General features: G+C 42.3%; 1 protein-coding gene and 1 pseudogene across 1 annotated transcript in view; both read left to right on the forward strand.

The window, feature by feature from the left end:
- Positions 1-18,002, forward strand: part of LOC112631691 — a 26,198-nt pseudogene extending 8,196 nt beyond the window's left edge.
- Positions 1-19,393, forward strand: part of FAM107B (family with sequence similarity 107 member B) — a 260,743-nt gene that overhangs the window by 35,070 nt on the left and 206,280 nt on the right. The gene's annotated exons all lie outside the window — the stretch shown is intronic.

The following is a 19,393-nucleotide window of genomic DNA, read 5'->3' on the forward strand; positions in this document are numbered from 1 at the left end:
AAAAAAAAAAAAAAAAAAAGAAATTGCCACACTGTCTTTCAAAGTAGCTGTACCATTTTGCATTCCCACAAGCAGTGAATGAACATTCCTGTTGCTCCATATCTTCTCCAGCATTTGATGTCAGTGCATAAATTTCAGCCATTCAAGTGAATAATCCAGGGGATAGACCAACTAGACATAGCTGGATGTCAAACAATGTCATCAGGACTCTGTCTTGCTCTTTCTGTCTCTTGGCTTTTCTTTCCCCTGGGCCAGCTCCAGTCTCCTGCAGGGATTCACTTTATGGTGTCTCTCACTGGCTCTAGGAATACATGCCCGCAACTCCAAGTTCAGCATAGAGAGAATACCTCTTTCTAGCACAAGTTGTAGGACTTGAATTATGTATCTATCCCTAAAACAATCCTTGTGGTCTGGGAAATGAAATATTTTCCATTTATTCACTCACTCGCTCATTCATTCATTCATTCATCATGAACACCTACTATATGCCAGGCAGTCATGATGACTGGTCAGGCCCAAGTCACACATTCCAGGGGTAAAATTAGTCCTCTACCCAACCCATGGACTGAGAGCTGAGGCAGTAAGTTTCCCCAAGGTGCTGTTTTCAGAAGAAAGCTGGATGGATCATGGATGTCAGGCAGGTACAAATACCTTGTCCTCCAACTGCAACTGTGGAGTCTGTCCCCAGCGCCTGCCGTACTCATTGAGTGGGGATAGTTCTATGTATCAGTTCAATTTCCCATTTCTGGATCATTCCAATTTCTCCAAACTCAGCAGTTGGCTGGGCCCTTTCTGGTCAGATCCCAAGGTAGGACGCCATGGCAGGTTAGCACTCCTGTCATTGAGAGGTGGAGGCTGCTTCTCCTCCCTTTGAATCTGGGCCACCCTGTGATCGCTTTACACGATGGGGTGTGTACGATGAATGTTGTTCTACTTCTGGACCTACCCTTTAAGAGGACTGGCAGGTTTTACCTTCACGTTTTAGAAGCCACTTGCCATGTTAGAAGTATGAATATCCTGAGACCACCAAGCTGGGAAAAGTGTAAACCACAAGGCTCCAGGTACGTGGAGGAGGAAGCCATGGTGAAAGGCTCCCCTTCAACCCAAGCTACCCCAGCTGATGCACATGCATGAGAGTCAGATAGCCCAGCTGAGTCCTTTCCGAATTCCTGACCCACAAAATTATGAGCAAAATAAATTCATTGCCTTAAACTGCTGGTTTTGGGGTTGCTTGTTATACAGCAACAATGTCCAGAACAGACGGCAACTAGTGTTACAATATAATCAATGGAAACGTAGCACACCAACCCAAAGGGCCCAATCCATGTGTTAGGGGTAATGTGCGGATACCTTACCTTCCCGAGGCCTACAGGCAGTCCCACAGGTGCTGCCGACCTCATTTTGCATTCACTCCTCTAACCTCCTTTTTCAGGTGGCGTGTGACACGCTTCAGGATGCCCAGAAATAGGTTACTGCTGGGAATCCTAAGGGAATCTTTCGGAGTTGAAAGGATCCCGAGAGACCATCTCATTTTAGAGCTAAGATTTAAAGAGCCCTAAGGAGGTTCAGGGCTTAGGCTGAGGTCAGGAGGAAGCCCGGCCCGCACCTCAAGACAGCCATCAGTTACACCACTTTCTAGTCAATAACTGATTCTCTAGATAAGTGGATGAGCTCCGTGGTGACCTGGATAGTGCCTCGTTTTCTCTGAACTATACCTTATCTTTTCCCTAACTCCCACTGCTAACAGATTTGCTGTTCTGATAGCTACATCTTATCTCATTTAAGACTAAGATAACCTGCACCCTGGTGTCACACGTGGATTTGGGTTCCAATCCAGTCATTTATTACCTTTGGGGTGTTGGGCGAGTCACTTCGCTTTTTGGAATTCAAGCTTCCTTTGCTGCAGAATGGGGAAATCTTCCTCCCCTCCCTGCCTGCTGCACATTTGTACGTGTAAATATAGTAAATTCTAACGAGACCATGTGTGTAAATTGGTCCTCACAGTGCTGGCACATGGGAAATACTCTACGGTGGTGGCATTAGCGGCTGCAGTGTCGGTGGAACGAAACGCCTAGAGACCGAGCTTTTATTCATGAATACATGTTGTTCCAAGATGTTCAGGACATTTTATAACATCGTCACCAGTCGGGGGATAAACTGCATTTTCAGATGGAAAAAAAAATGAACTGAGGCACAGTGCTGGTGGCTGGTCCAAGTTTAGCCAACGAAGTAGAGAGATTGACACAGAGAGAGAGAGAGAGAGAGAGGGAGAGAGAGCACAGCACTGCATGGGCTGGGGCAGCCTGGGAAACGTTTTCAGGGGAACCTCTTGGTTGGGGAAGATAAGTTTTTCTTAGGGCGTTTCCCTGTGAAAATAAAATGCTTTCTTTTTTGTTTGTTTGTTTGTTTTGGAGGCCGAGTCTCTCTCTGTCGCCCAGGCTGGAGTGCGGCAGGATCCCGGCTCGCTGCAACCTCCACCTCCCAGGTTCAAGCAATTCTTCTGCCTCAGCCTCCCAAGTAGCCAGGATTACAGGTGCCTGCCACCACGTCCGGCTAATTTTTTGTATTTTCAGTAGACACAGGGTCTCACCGTGTTGCCCAGGCTGGTCCCCAACTCCTGAGCTCAGGTAATCCGCCCACCTCGACCTCCCGAAGTGCTCCCATGAGTCACTGCGCCTGGCCTAAAATGTTTTTTCTATAGAGAGGAAATGCTTTTTTCCCTTCTTCTCCCCTCTCCACTCCTCTCTTTCTCTCTCACTTCCCTTTTCTCCCCATATCATCCTAACTCCCCCTCTGTAATATATGAATACAAGAGAAGCCCTACAAGCCCAACAAAAGAGCCTACTGTGAGGCAGAGATGAGGGAGTCTCTCTGTTTTTTCTCAGAGCCCTGACAAGATCTCTGGCCTCATGGTGCTCCGAGAAATCCTCTTAGCTCCCTTGTTTTTGCTTCCTTCATTTCTCCTTCCCTTTTCCTTGTCTGTCTCTGGGCTCTCAAGGCTTCATACTCCCCGCCTTCCTCAGGCAGTGAGGTCTGGTGTGTGGCCTTTCCCCAGACTGCCAACAAGGCTGCCTGGTGTCGGCTTGCTATCTGAGTGCTGGGAGACAACATTATCAAGGCTTCAGTGGGTCTCTCTACAGCTCTAAACCACAGCATTCAACTGCTGTTCTGTGGGCACGATTTCACATCGCAGTCATTGAGAGTCTATTTTTAGATGACCCTTCAAAATTCTAGCGTTGAATGTGCTGAAATAACATTGCATGCTTGTGATTGGACATGAATCCCAGGAATATTTACCCCTGGCCAGAGTTAAAGTAACTTTTTGGAAATGATCAGTTAATGATTTATGATGTGTATACTTAGTGAAGGTTTTTCATGGATCTTGGACTCAGAAAATAGCATTGATTTATAGGACCAGTGAAGGAGACTGAGTGATAATGTGTTTTTTTCTTGTTTTTAATTTTTGGTAATGGACTTACTGTTCTTATATAAAGTAGTATTCACTTTAGTGCAATAGGATGAAGAGTACATCAAGGATAGAGTCTTAATTGTGAGTCTGTAAGAAAGCCATCCCAAACAGATTGGCTCGTCCCTTAGATTGGGGTGAACTACTCAAATCACCAGAGGTCTGCTATAAATAGGCTGACAAGTTGATGTTAACATATCGTGTCTTTTAACTTTCATAAGTAATGCAGCAGAATATGAATTTTGGATTCTACCTGTGTTTTTCTTCAGTTCTGCCTCTCTCCTGACATGTGACTTTGGTCTAATCACTTCCTGTCTACGAGCTTGTGTCTTGAAAACTAGAGAACAAACTGGAGATCTCTCAGTTCCCTTTCAGCTTGTCCAGTTTAAGGCTGGCTGCTGTAATATATTCTGGAGCTACATCCTGTTTTAGAAGCTTTGCCACACAGGGGGATTGCTGTCTTTGAGGACTTCCATCTTTTTTATCTGCTCCTGAGAGGTGAAGCCAGCTGGGCTTCTAGGTGGGATGAGGACTTGGAGAACTTTTCTGTCTAGCTAGAGGATTGTAAATGCACCAATCAGCGTTCTGTGTCTAGCTAGAGGATTGTAAATGCACCAATCAGCACTCTGTAAAATAGACCAATCAGCACTCTGTAAAATGGACCAATCAGCAGGACATGGGCCGGCCAAATAAGGGAATAAAAGCTGGCCACCCAAGCTAGCAGCGGCAACCCATTCTGGCCCCCTTCCACACTGTGGAAGCTTTGTTCTTTTGCTCTTCACAATAAATCTTGCTGCTACTCACTCTTTGGATCCGCACCATCTTTGAGAGGTGTAACACTCACTGAGAGGGTCTGCAGCTTCATTCCTGAAGTCAGCAAGGCCACAAATCCACCGGGAGGAACAAACAACTCCAGACGCACCATCTTTAAGAGCTGTAACACTCACCGTGAGGTCCGCAGCCTCATTCTTGAAATCAGCAAGACCAAGAACCCACCAGAAGGAAGAAACTGCAGACACACTCTCTCCCCTTCTTCTTTTTCCCTTTTCCCAGGCACCATAGATAAAACCTCTCATGATATTTTATTGCATTTAACCTCTAATCATTCCCTACCTTCCTCTTAGGTTTCTTGTAATAATAAAACATAATAGATATATAATAGCCCTTTGGGACATTTTAGTAAGGTAGAAATGTAGTAATGTCATTAGGAAATGTAGTCATGCTAACCCCAAATCTTAGGTGTGACCATGGCTACATTTCCTAGAGATGAACTGTAGACCCCACTTAGTAAAGCTGGACAATCACAGATCCCTGGGAGTTGACTATGAAAGGCTTTCCAGTGTATGCCCTGGCTCAGAGAGGACTGACAGAACTCCAGCTACCCTTCTGCTCTAAATTCTATGAAAAGGAGTTTTCTCTTTCATTGGACTGAACAGTGCAGTCCAATGCTTTATTCCCTTGTAATTGGAGAATTTTTCCTATAGTCATTCTAAAGCATACTATCTTTTGCCCCAAATTTTCTTGCTTATCTGTTAATGAGGCATTTAACCAAAATGAACCTGAAACCAAAGTGTCATCTCCTTCCTCTACTGGTCAGACAGACATCCTGAGGAATCATCTTGGAGGCCCCAGTTGGCTTTCAGCAAAGGCCACCCCAAAATAGCTCCAACAGATGAGTATCCACCATGGCTGTCAAATCTTTTGGCTTCCCGGGGCCACATTGAGAGAAGAATTGTCTTGGGCCACACATAAAATTTACTAACATGAATGATAGCTGATGGGCTAAGAAAAAAAAAAAAATTGCAAACAATCTCATAATGTTTTAAGAAAGTTTATGAGTTTGTGTTGGGCTGCCTTGAAAGCTGTCCTGGTCCCCATGTGGCGTAGGGCCATCGGTTGGACGTGCTTGATCTATCCTATCACGAAAGGCCATTGGCTCTTGAGGAATAAATTCTACTTATTTTATCTGCCAGAATGGACAGGACCTCAGAATGAACACCAAACTATAACCTACTTTTGCAAGAGAAGCCTGGAGACAGCAGGTGGATGACATCTTGCTGGACACCTGCAAGTGTGGCAGTTGATGCAGGCTGGCTCGAGACTCACTCTGCTGACTTGGCAGATTCGGCTGGAGCAGATGGGCTTCTATGTGCCAGGGGAGGAGATTGCGTGTATCAATTTGTTTTCTTCAAAGGATTTATACAACTGTGTCCACTGCATTTCACTACCAAGGTACTTGACAAATGAACAATTTAAAAGCACAAAGCTGGAAAGTAATGCCAGGATCAATGGAACATTTATAGACCCAAATTGTCACTCCGCTTGAGCAATGGAGACGTGTCCTAGCTTCTGGAGCACGGGTCCTGCTCATTCTTAGTAATCACTGGTACAATTCAAAGGTGTCCAGTCTTTTGGCTTCCCTGGGCCACATTGGAAGAAGAAGAATTATCTTGGGCCACACATAAAATACACTAACACTAACGATAGCTAATGAGCTAAAACAAACAAACAAACAAACAAAAAACCCAAAAAACAAAAACCTCACAAAAAGATTTCATTATATTTAGGAAAGTTTGGGAATTTGTGTTGGGCCACCTTCAAAGCCGCAGCGTGGCCTGTGGGCTGCAGGTTGGACAAGCTTGATTTAGTAGATGTTTCCAACTTCCTGTAGGTCAGGATAGGCCAATGTATGGGAAATATAATTGGGTTGCAGTTGGTGCAGGACAGTTCTGGTGTGGATGAGTGTGCTACTCATTATCATGGAAACCATGTACTTTTCCCCCAGTGGCTTATTAAGCCATGATGCAATGGATCTTTGATTCAGTGTGTGGCAGGACATTTATTTCCCTTGTTATCGAAACATTGTAATCTCATTACAAATTGATTGGCATTGTTTTCAGAACAAGAAGTGGTATTTTGTTTTTTAAAGGAAGTCCAAATGTGTGAGCTTAAACAAATCTAGTCCCAAGTTGACGTAGGTGCTTTTAGCCGCCCACTTATTAATTCAGTGGCTCAAGGGTTGAACACGTTGGTTTGGTACCCATTCTCCTCCCAAAGTCCTCTCTAAATACCAGGTGCCCAGAAACTCTTTTCAAGGACATTCGTTGAAAATACTTCCAAAGGTTTTATGCAGTTAATATGGCCAACTTAAAAACCTCTTCAGAGAGAAAATGTGGAGAGGCAGTGTGGTTTGCTGAGAAGTATATGGGGTCTGGAATCAGACAGACTTGGACTTGAGTCTTGGCTATTTACTCACTGTCTGATCTTGAGCAAGTTGCACAGTCTCTTTGAGCTGCCAATTTCTCCTTGTTAAATGGAAATGATAAAACCTGCCTCTCAGGCTTGTGAGAGAAATAAGTTAGACAATAGGAGCTGAATTAACCACAGTTTACCTTATCATTATTTTGGACGACCTTTCTCCAGTGCTGAGGGTATTTATTCTAATATTTAAGAGCCCCCTGATATATCATTTGCCAGTATAATTTCCTGATTGAGACGGACAGACTGGTGTCACTCTATCCTGCATTTAGGAACTAGTTTAACATCATGGGTAAAACAAGCCTATCTTGCTGGATATCATTTCTACTTAACATCATTTTAGTCAGGTTTGTATGAAACTTGATGGCATTTTGTTAACAAAAGATCTCAGTGATCTTTGCATGTTGCTAACAAAATTGAAATAAAATGTGATCTCTGTTGATGCAAAATTGAATCAGATACATTAGATAGGTGAGGTTGATTGCATGTACTACAGCTTATATTCTTTTCCGTGACAGAAGTTATAGTGACAGCCAAGAAAGTTCAAATGCTGTATGCAATTTGAATAATGTATTTGGTTTCTGAATACCTAATACCTTATCGTATACAAAATATGCTATATATTATTATGTATAATGTGTTCTATAGACTACATTGTATCTAATAATTATTAGATATATATTATATAATATATAGATATATAATACATAATATATTAGATATAATGTATTAGATATAATATATATCTTATATATAAGATATAGTATATATTAGATGTAATATATATTAGATATAATATAATATATATTAGATGTACTATATAATATATATTAGATATAATATATTAGAACATATTATATATTAAAATACATATATTAGATATAACATATTAGATAAAATATATATTAGATATAATATATTAGATATATTAGATAAAATACATGTATTAGATACAATATATAATTATTAGATGCACTATAATATATTCTATAGAATATATTATTTTGTTATATATTTAACGATGTTATTAAAGAATATTGTTAATTATGTGATATTATTACTATACATGCCTTCTAAATATTTGTACTTTGCACTCAGACATTCTATGTTTCCATCAGCAAGAATTCTATTGTGGATTAACTATGTCAATTACAATATAGAATATCAAGTGTCTTCTAGTTTCATATTTAGAATACCTTACATTGATATAGCAGTTCACAGTTTAGAAATACTTTTACATACATTTGCTTCTCAAAACAGCACTCTAAAATAGTCCAGGCAGATATAGTTATTTCCATTTGAAGATAAGGCTACTTACTGGGGAGCCAGGAAATGAAATGGCATCTAGTAAATGGCCAAGCCACCATTAAAAACAGCTCTTGGAACTCCTGGACCAATCAATATTTTCCCACCACACAGCACTGCCTCCCTGACAAGTTGATTAATTGCTGATCTTTGGGAGAGACTGGTTTATAGAGTGGAGAAATAGGTCTACTTCATGTCCTCATGCTTGCTTGCAGGTTTGGAATTAGTCGATACCTGCTGAACGATGATGTCTGTGCAGAGAGATAGCTGTTGTAAGAAAATGAACGCAGAAGATCAGTAGTGTGATTGAGGTGGTATAGAGAGCAGTTAGGTCATTATCTACTTCACCATAGAAACTGGGGCACTTCCGAGATTGCAAAGTGTTGTTATTAATAATTACTTTGGGACCACAGGTGGAAATTTTTACTTTTCCAGGGGAAGCAGATGTTCGGTCATCTCAAAAACAGTAACATTACAGGAGGGCAAATGGTGAAAGCAGAGAAGTACCATCCTGCACTGCTTAACAATGGGCATCTGTTCCAAGAAATGCATCGTTAGGTGATTTTATCATTGTGTGAACATCATAGAGTGTACTCACATAAACCTAGATGGTGTAGCCCAGTGCACACCTGGGCTAGATGCTGTAGCCTGTTGTTCCTAGACTGCAAACCTGTACAGCATGTGATGGTGCTGAATACTGGAGGCAGCTGTAACACAATGACATTTGTGTATCTAAACATAGAAAAGGTACAGTAAAAATACAGTATGATACTCCTATGGGATCACTGTCGTATATGAGGTCTGTTGTTGATCCAAGTGTCGTTATGCAGTACATGACTGTGCATGCATTGAGAGATTTAAAAAGCTTCTTGTAAACTCATTGATTGATTGATGATTTTTTGAGATGGAGTCTTGCCCTGTTAGCCAGGCTGGAGTGCAGTGGCGCAATCTCGGCTCACTGCAATCTTCGTCTCCTGGGTTCAAGCAATTCTCCTGCCTCAGCCTCCCAAGTAGCTGAGATTACAGGCACACACCACCACATCTGGCTAATTTTTGTATTTTTAGTAAAGACGGAGTTTCACCATGTTGGCCAGGCTGGTCTCAAACTCCTGACCTCAGGTGATCCATCTGCCTCAGCCTCCCAAACTACTGGGATTAAAGGCATGAGCCACCGCGCCTGGCCTTAAAGTCATTGATTTAATCCCGCTCCCTCACTGGACTGAGAGCTCCACAGAGCAAGCACCTTTTCTGTCTTATTTTTTTAGTACCTGACACCTTTTTAGTATTGACACCTAGGTGCTCAATAAATGGACCAATGGATTGTTGGATATTTGGGTACCATTATCCAAATTTTGGATTTTGTTTAAGACACACCGAAGTGAGTAGGTTCAAAACAAAGCCTGTAATATCCGCCTGTGCCACTAAACCCTCTCCCTGATTCCAGTCATGGTGACAGCACCCCTCTGCCAGTTCTCAAGCCAGAAACCAGGTAGTCAGCTTTGATGTTCTGCCTCCACTCCCTAACCCCTAAAGTCAGCTCTGCTCCCTGCATCTCTAAAATCTGTCCATTCTCCATGCTGCTACTGGTGTGGTCTAGGTGGGTGACCAACTGTCTTGGTTTGCCCGGGACTGAGGAGTTACCCAGGACATAGGACTTTCAGTGCTAAAATAAGAACATTCCTGGGCAAACTGGGGAGGCTGGTCACCATAGATCTAGGTCACATAATTTTTCGCCTGGTCTACTGCAGTAGCCTCTGCACAATCTGCTTTCTCACCTATAATCCATTCCTGCACTGTTGCCAGAAAAATCTTTGTAAACATGAACCAGATCATGCCATTGGTGAAAATCCTTCAAGGACTCTATAAATCTTCAACACACCACCTGGTCAATCAGGTTTCCATTCATCCCCCAACCTCATCTCTGCATTCTCTCAGCTCTGCTGGTTCCCCAAACACATCATATCCTCTACCTTCCCTCACTGGGCTTCATAATGTTCTTACTCCTGTGTGAATTGCCCCGATGCCTTTATCTGCCTACAAATCCAATTCTAGCCTTTAAATCCCAGCCCAAGAATACCATCTCAGGCAAGAGTTGGGTCAGGGCACCTTCACCGTAGATCAGTGGTTCTCGCCTTTGGTTTCACATTAAACTCACCTGGGAGAACTTAAAAAAATTCCGATGCCCGGCCGGGCGCGGTGGCTCAAGCCTGTAATCCCAGTACTTTGGGAGGCCGAGACGGGCGGATCACGAGGTCAGGAGATCGAGACCATCCTGGCTAACAGAGTGAAACCCCGTCTCTATTAAGAAATACAAAAAACTAGCCGGGCGAGGTGGCGGGCGTCTGTAGTCCCAGCTACTCAGGAGGCTGAGGCCGGAGAATGGCGTGAACCCGGGAGGCGGAGCTTGCAGTGAGCTGAGATCCGGCCACTGCACTCCAGCCCCGGCGACAGAGCGAGACTCCGTCTCAAAAAAAAAAAAAAAAAAAAAAAAAAAAAATTCCGATGCCCGTGTCACATCTCAGACCAATTCCCATCTCTGGATATGAAACCAGATCTCAGAGATTTAAAAAAAAATTTTTTTTTAGGCCGGGCACGGTGGCTCAAGCCTGTAATCCCAGCACTTTGGGAGGCCGAGATGGGCGGATCACGAGATCAGGAGATCGAGACCATCCTGGCTAACACAGTGAAACCCCGTCTCTACTAAAAAATACAAAAAACTAGCCGGGCGAGGTGGTGGGCGCCTGTAGTCCCAGCTACTCGGGAGGCTGAGGCAGGAGAATGGTGGGAACCCGGGAGACGGAGCTTGCAGTGAGCTGAGATCCAGCCACTGCACTCCAGCCCGGGCGACAGAGCAAGACTCTGTCTCAAAAAAAAAAAAAAAAAAAAAAAAAAAATTATTTTACTTAAATTTCTGGGATACGTTTGCAGAACATGCAGGTTTGTTACATATTTATACATGTGCCATGGTGGTTTGCTACACCTATCAACCCGTCATTTAGGTTTTAAGCCCTGCATACATTAGGTATTTGTCCTAATGCTCTCCTTCCCTTTGCCCCCAACCCCCTGACAGGCCTCAGTGTGTGATGTTCCCCTCCCCTGTGTCCATGTGTTCTCATTGTTCAGCTCTCACTTATGAGTGAGAACATGTGGTGTTTAGTTTTCTGTTCCTGTGTTAGTTTGCTGAGAATGATGGTTTCCAGCTTCATTTATATCCCTGCAAAGGACATGAACTCATTCTTTTTTATGGCTGCATAGTATTCCATGGTGTATATGTGCCACATTTTCTTTATCCAGTCTATCATTCATGGGCATTTGGATTGGTTCCAAGTCTTTGCTATTGTAAATAGTGCTTCAATAAACATACGTGTGTATGTGTCTTTATAGTAAAATGATTTATAATCTTTTGGGTATATACCCAGTAATGGGACTGCTGGCTCAAATGGTATTTCCACCTAGGGATTTTTAAGCTCCTCAGGTGATTCTGGTGCACCCAAGGTTGTGAATCACTGGTCTACAGTGAAGCTTCCCTGATCCTATGACTCTTTTTACTTCATATGCCACTGTGTTGATCCCTCCCTTTATCTACTTCATGTACTTCATGTCTATGTGCCCCACACTCATCACACTAGTCCTTGAGGGCAGGGACCCTGGCTAATTTGTATAAGCATTTTCACTGCCTAGGACCAGGCTTGGCACAAAGCAAAGGTTTAATTAATGTCAGTTGCATACAGCAATGACCTTGGGCAGCCTAGATATCCTTTCTGGACCTCATTTTTCTTTTCCATAAAATGGGGATAAAAATGTTTAACTTCATCAGGTGCAGTAGCTTGCATTTGTAATCCCAGTGCTTTGGGAGGTCAAGGCAGGAGGACTGCTTGAGGTCAGGAGTTTGAAATCAGCCTGGACAACAAACTGAAATCTCATCTCTACAAAAATGAAAATTAAAAAAACATAGGCAGGTATGACAATGCACACCTGTGGTCCTAGCTCCTTGGGAGGCTGAGGTGGGAGGATTGCTTGAGCCCAGAAGGTCAAGGCTGCAATGAGTTATGAATGCACCACTGTACTCCAGCCTGGGCCAAAGAGCAAGACCTTATTATTATTTTTTTTTAAACTACACATATATCTATCTAACTTGAAGAGTTGAGAATTGAACAACTGATGTAAAGTGCCTGGCTCGTATTTTACTTGCTATTCATTATGAGGCAGATTAATAGGGAAGAACATTCTGCCATTTCCCCATCAGGCCTGAATCTAAAGCCTACTCTTGTCAAAAATTAAAGAGAAAAATCTACCCAGAATGAATGCCCACATACTCTTTATCTCGTAAGCCAGAGATGCTGAATGAGATTATGACTTGAAAGTGTTCAGAGGTGACTGGAGGTGAATGTACGTAGTGTTTTGCTGATAACTGGACACTGGAAGCACGTGTGTCCCCCGCCCAGCTGAGTGCTTTGCAAGCAGTTTTGCAAATAAATCACCATGTGGTAAGAGGGAATCAATATGACCTCCCAACCCACTATTCTCATCTATAAGGAGATATTAGGGTGGGGAAGCTGTTGACAAAGAGAAGGATGTATTTCTTGAGGCCTTCAGTGATGGATAACCCACAAAAATTACCCCTGCTGGTCCATCTTGACTTCTGCAGCCACTTGGAATGGACACCCTGTGGCTAGTTCTTCTTTCCCCTTGACTTTGATTTAGTGTCTTCTGTCTTTATATCTCTCACTGGCTTTATTTTCAAAAATAGTAATTTCTATCGCTGGTGATTTAAAAAAAAAAGTGCACACATACACACATACACACACACACACACACACCCCTTATACCAAAGAAAGAAATAATCAAAATGGGAGAAAGATCATTGCTGGCTATTTTTCAAGAGAGTTGATGCATTGGAGTAAGTTTAGATCAATGGAAAAACCTTGACGAAAAAAATTATGCAAATGCAGTTGATACTAAAAATGCAAGTAATGATCCAAGCCATGACTTTGAGCCCAGCTCTCAGACCACCCACAAACTCACAAACATTGTGTTGAGTGGACATTTCTTTTTACTTTTCAGGTTATTCAAGAGGCTTCCTTACTCCATAAATATGTGAGGGAGAGGAAGGTGGCAGTGAATAAGAGACAGAGGGAGCGAGAGAAGAGGAGAGAATATGATGATAGGGTTACTGATCACTGGCATACTTAGCTCAGTCCCTTTTCCTTTGTTTGAGATGTAAGAGTTTGCTGTTAGGATGTATTTTTTATATTTTTTCCATCTGCATAGAACTTTTCTATTTACTTTAAATTCCCTGAAATCGCTTTTTAAAGTTTCTTGCTTAAAATTAGGAAGTGAAGTGGGCTATTAAAGAATGGAAATTTAGTGAAGCATCTTGATGTCTTGTTTTAGTGTGGGTTTCCCGAGAAGCCCCAGTGGGAGAGTGGGGAAGTGATTCAAGGAAGGGAAGTCTGTTATTAAGTCAGCTGCCACAGTGGACAACTGGAGCTTAATACCACAGGGAACCTCTAAGAAGAATGTAAAACACATGCCTCAGAATTGTCCCACTGGAGGGTGAGGGAGCTGGGGTATTTATACACCAATTCCCAAGAGTCATCAGTTGAGGGCTGCTCCTGGGAGGTGTTAATTGCTTGTCACTTCCAGCCTGTGGAGTTCCAGGCTATCATCTTCCTTGGCTCTAGAAGATGCCCCATGGCACAGACATGTAGCTGCTGACAGTTGCGAATCCAGACTGGAACACATTGGAATGGTTAAGATCTAAGAGATGTGGCTCAGGCAGTGTGACAAAAACTCAAGCATGATGGTGCTTTTTCTAAAACAATACACACCTGTTTTTGAAGATTAGGGAAAAGTCAGAGTTTAAAGCAGGGGTCCCCAACTCCTGGGCCATGGACCAGTACTGGTCTGTGGCCTGTTAGGAACTGGGCCACAGCAGGAGGTGAGCAGTGTGTGAGTGAGCGTAGCTTCATTTGTATTTACAGCTGCTCCCCATTAGTTGCATTACCGCCTGAGCTCCGCCTCCTGTCAGATCAGTGTGACATTAGATTCTCACAGGAGCGTGAACCCTATTGTGAACTGCACATGAGAGGGATCTAGGTTGTTTGCTCCTTATGAGAATCTAATGCCTGATGATCTGTCACTGTCTCCCATCACCCCCAAATGGGACCGTCTAGTTGCAGGAAAACAAGCTCAGGGTTCCCACTGATTCTACATTATGTTGAGTTGCATAATTATTTCATTAGATGTTACAATGTAATAATAATAGAAATAAAGTACACAATAAATGTAATGAACTTGAATCATCCTAAAACCATCCCCACACCCTGGTCTGTGGAAAAATTGTCCTCCATGAAACTGGTCCCTGATGCCAAAAAGATTGGGGACCTGTGGTTTAAAGGACTCTTTAGCGGGGAAGGCACAAAAATGTAGCTGATAATTTGGGAAATATGGAAAAGTCATTTAATCTACCCTGGTACTTTTGGGCAATACTTCCTGCGTAGGATCAAGCCATTTGTGTAAATTTGGCTGTATAGATTTCTAGCTGCCATGTGGCTAGACGTTGTTTCCAGGGGAAAGCATGAGATTATGGTTCTTTATCTTGGAATATTACCCCCAAATTTTAGCCTTGGGGAACCTGACAAATGCTTGACTGTCTTTCAAGCCTGGCTCCATGCTGCACTGTGCTATGGCTTTGGTTCTTTCTTTTCTCAAGCCTGGTGCGCACGTCCTGTCCTGTTGCACTTGTTCTGCTCGGCTCTGAGGCAGGCACACAAACACCATTGTCCCTGATTTGTAACAGGAGATGCTTCCCACATAGATTCTTATGTGTTCATTTTCTCCAGATTTGACTGCTTTTGGCCAGGCACAGTGGCCCACGCCTGTAATCCCAGCACTTTGGGAGGCAGAGGCGGGTGGGTCACTTGAGGTCAGGAGTTCAAGACCAGCCTGGTCAACATGGCAAAACCCTGTCTCTACTAAAAATACGAAATTAGCCAGGTGTGGTGATGGAAGCCTGTAATCCCAGCTACTTGGGAGGCTAAGGCAGGAGAATCGCTTGAACCCAGGAGGCAGAGATTGCAGTGGGCTGAGATCGCACTATTGCACTCCAGCCTTGGCAACCAGAGCAAAACTCCATCTCAAAAAGAAAAAAAAAAATTAGCTGGGTGTAGTGGTACATGCCTGTAATCCCAGCTACTCGGGGGGCTGAGGCAGGAGAATTGCTTGAACCCAGAAAGTGAAGGTTGCAGTGAGCCAAGATAGTGCCACTGCACTCCAGCCTGGGGGACAGAGCAATACTCTGTTTCTAAAAAAAAAAAAAAAAAAAAGGGATTCGACTGCTTTTGCTCCCTAGAAATTCATATGTTGAAGCCTTAACCTTTAATATGATGAAATTAGGAGTGGGGACTTTGGAAGATAATTAGGTTTAGATAAGATCATGAAGGTAGAAACCCCATAATTGGATTAGAGACACCAGACACTTACAAGAAGAGTTACTAGAGAGCTTTCCCTTTCTTTCTCTCTCTGTCTCTCTTTCTCTTTCTCCCCCTACCATGTGAGGATACAACCAGAACACAGCCATGTGCAAACCAGGAAGGGGGTCTTAACTAGGCACTGGATCTGCCAGAGCCTTAATCTTGGACTTCCCAGCTTCCAGCACTCTAAGAAGTAAGTTTGCTGTTTAAGCCACTCAGCCTACAGCGTATTTGATATAGCAGTCCAAACCAACTAAGACAGGCACTTTGATTGAACATGAAATCCAGAGTTAAAGATATTCTGTGGTTTACAAACCTTGCCTTTGAGGAGACATCTTAATCTCTTTCTCCATTCCCTTCCCTTTTCTTCTCCTACCCATTCTCTATAAGGGAACCATAAGTGTCTCTAGTTGCAAGTAGAGTTTCTAGCTTCTAGAAAACTCAGTCAAGCTCCATAAGCCAGCCCCACAAGTCTGGCTCTGTAGGGAGACAGGAGGGTGCTGACAGTCTGAGAGTCTCAGTTTTTCCTGCAGCCTTGTGGATCTACAAACACAAAGCCCTACCCAAAGGCATCTGGTCCTCAGGTGCTGTTTCTCTTCTCCCTGTGGAGCTGGGTTTGTTTTTGTGGAAATCTAAATCATATGTTTCTATTTCATTTACATTACATTCAAAGCAATGTTGTTTCCCTGCAGCCTTTTGAAGTTATGGGAGCTTTATGGATGGTTCTGCAAATGTTTACTTTTGAGCCTTCATTCTCAAATGAACTCTAGAAATGTCCCTGCTTCATTTCCTCACAGTCAGTGGCCCTGGAGGAGAAGACACTGGAGTCCAGTGCTTTAAGACCTAGGTATTGGGGCCTGGGGACTTCAGTGTGGATGAGCTTCTGTCATTTCCTTCAGGCTGTTTCCTGTCCTCACTATTAGTGGGTTCCTGGGAACTTGTGTGAAGGTGTTTCGGTGTTGATTTTTTTTTTTTTTTCTTCTGGGAAGGTTTTGGTCTAAGCTTCTCATCCTAGGGAATGCTCTCCTCCTGAAAATAAAAATGTGACCACCTGCTCCAGACAATTACTGGAGTTAATTCATAAGGTTCACAGTGAACTGGGGTTCGGTACCACATTAGCAGATGGACAATTTGACCACGTGGGTTATCTGCAACATTTTCTACAAAGCTATAGTAATCAAAATAGCATGGTAACTGTTTTCTAGTCTATTCAATGGAATAGAATTAAGAGTTTAGAAATAAGCCATTATGCTTATGGTCAATTGAATTTTGACAAGGATTCCAACAAAGTTCAATGGAGAAATAATAGTGATTTCAACAAATAGTGTTGGAACAACTGGATAGACACATGCAAAAGAAGGCCATTGGACTCCTACCTCACACTATGTACAAAAATTACCCCCAAATGTATCAAAGACCTAAAAATAAGAGCTAAATGTAAGACATTTGCAAAGAAGACCTAAATATAAGACACAAATATTAGAGCTAAATATAAGACACATAGAAGACACATGCATAGAAGACACATGCAGCCTTTCCGCACTACCCACAGAGGAGTCCATTTGGCACTGTTCTGGATTCCCATCATAACTTAAAGGGAAACTTTCACAGTGTCTGAAGCCCTTGATGTCCTGCAAATGAAGAAGGAGGATGCCCTTAAGTTCCTTGGAGCAGGAACCCACTTAGGTGGCACTAATCTTGACTTTCAAATGGAACAGCACATCTATAAAAGGAAAAGTGATGGCATCTACATCATAAATCTGAAGAGGACCTGGGAGAAGCTTCTGTTGGCAGTTCATGCCATTGTTGCCATTGAAAACCTTGCTGATGTCAGTGTCATGTCCTCCAGGTATACTGGCCAGGGGGCCCTGCTGAAGTTTGTTGCTGCCACTGGAGCCACTCTAATTGCTGGCCACTTCACTCCTGGAGCCTTCACTAACCAGATCCAGGCAGCCTTCTGGGAGCCATGGTTTCTTGTGGTTGCTGACCCTAGAGCTGACCACCAGCCTCTTGCAGAGGAAGCTTATGTTAACCTTCCCATCATTGCTCTGTGTCACACAGATTCCCCTATGTGCTATGTGGACATTGCCATTCCATGCAACAGTAAGGGAGCTCACACAGTGGGTTTGATGTGGTGGATGCTGGCCTGAGAAGTTTTGTGCATGCATGGCACCATTTCCTGCAAACACCCATGGGAGGTCATGCCTGATCTCTACTTGTACAGAAATCCTGAAGAAATTAAAAAAGAAGAGCAGACTACTGCTGAAAAGGCTGTGAGCAAGGAGGAATTTCAGGGTGAATGGACTGCTCCAACTCCTGAGTTCACTGCTACTCAGCCTGAGGTTGCAGACTCATCTGAAGGTGTGCAGATGCCCTCTGTGCCTATTCAGCAGTTCCCTACTGAAGACTGGAGTGCTTGGCCCACTACAGAAGACTGATCTGCAGCTCCCACTGCTCAGGCCACTGAATGGTTAGGAGCAACCACTGAATGGTCTTAAGCTGTTCTTGTACTGGCTCTTAAGCAACATGGACACAAGATTGATGGAAAATAAACATCAATTTCTTAAGAAAAAAAGACACATGCCAAAGAAGATCTAAATATAAGACACAAATATAAGACCTAAATATAAGACACATGTGAAAGAAGGCCGTTGGACCCCTGCCTCACACTATATACAAAAATTAACCCCCAAATATATCAAAGATCTAAATATGAGAGCTAAGACAATACAATCTTAGAAGAAAACATAGGAGTAAGTCTTCATGACCTTGGATTAGGCAGTGGTTTCTAAGATATGACACCCAAAAGACAAGCAATAAAATAAAAAATAGATTAATTGGACTTTATCAAAATTAAAAACTTTTGTACTTCAAAAGGTTCCATAAAGAAATTAAAAAGACAACCTATAGGATAAGAGAAAATATTTGCAAAGTATATATCTGATAAGAGACTTATATCTAGAATATATAAAGAACTATATATATTGCAACTTGACAATAAAAAGACCAATTAAAAATGGGCAAAGGATTTGACCAGATATTTATCCAAAGAAGACATACAAATGGCCAAGAATTACATGAAAAGATTCTCAATATTGGTCATTAGGAAAATGCAAATCAAAACAGCAGAGAGTACAACTTTACACCCATTAGGATGACTATAATAAATAAAAGACAGATAAATAACAAATGTTGACAAGGATTCAGAGAACAACTCAATAGCCATCAACTGATAAATGGATGAGCAGCATGGAATATGTCTATACAATGGAATATTATTTGGCAATGAAAAGGGATGAAGTACAGATATAGGCTACAATAGGTAACAACCTTGAAAACATTATGCTAAGTGAAATAAATCATTCACAAATGCCACATATCATGTGATTTCATTTTTATAAAATGTACAAAATTGGCAAATCTATAGGGATAGGAAATCAAATAGTATTTGTTAGGGATTGTGTGGGAGGAAGGAATGGGGAATGACTGCTAATAGGTGTGAGGTTTCTTTTTAGAGTAATGAAAATATTCTGGAATTAGTAGTGATGTTTGAACAATTTTGTGACTGCACTAATAAATCATCAAATTGTACACTTAGAAAATAAATCCATAAAAAAAGTATGTCCTTTAGATTCCCTATTTAATAAATGGTGCTGGGAAAACTGGCTAGCCATATGTAGAAAGCTGAAACTGGATCATTTCCTTACACCTTATACAAACATTAATTCAAGATGGATTAAAGACTTAAATGTTAGACCTAAAACCATAAAAAAACCCTAGAAGAAAACCTAGGCAATACCATTCAGGACATAGGCATGGGCAAGCACTTCATGACTAAAACACCAAAAGCAATGGCAACAAAAGCCAAAATAGACAAATGGGATCTAAT

Source organism: Theropithecus gelada, chromosome 9 (assembly GCF_003255815.1).
Source record: "Theropithecus gelada isolate Dixy chromosome 9, Tgel_1.0, whole genome shotgun sequence".
Lineage (NCBI taxonomy): Eukaryota > Metazoa > Chordata > Mammalia > Primates > Cercopithecidae > Theropithecus > Theropithecus gelada.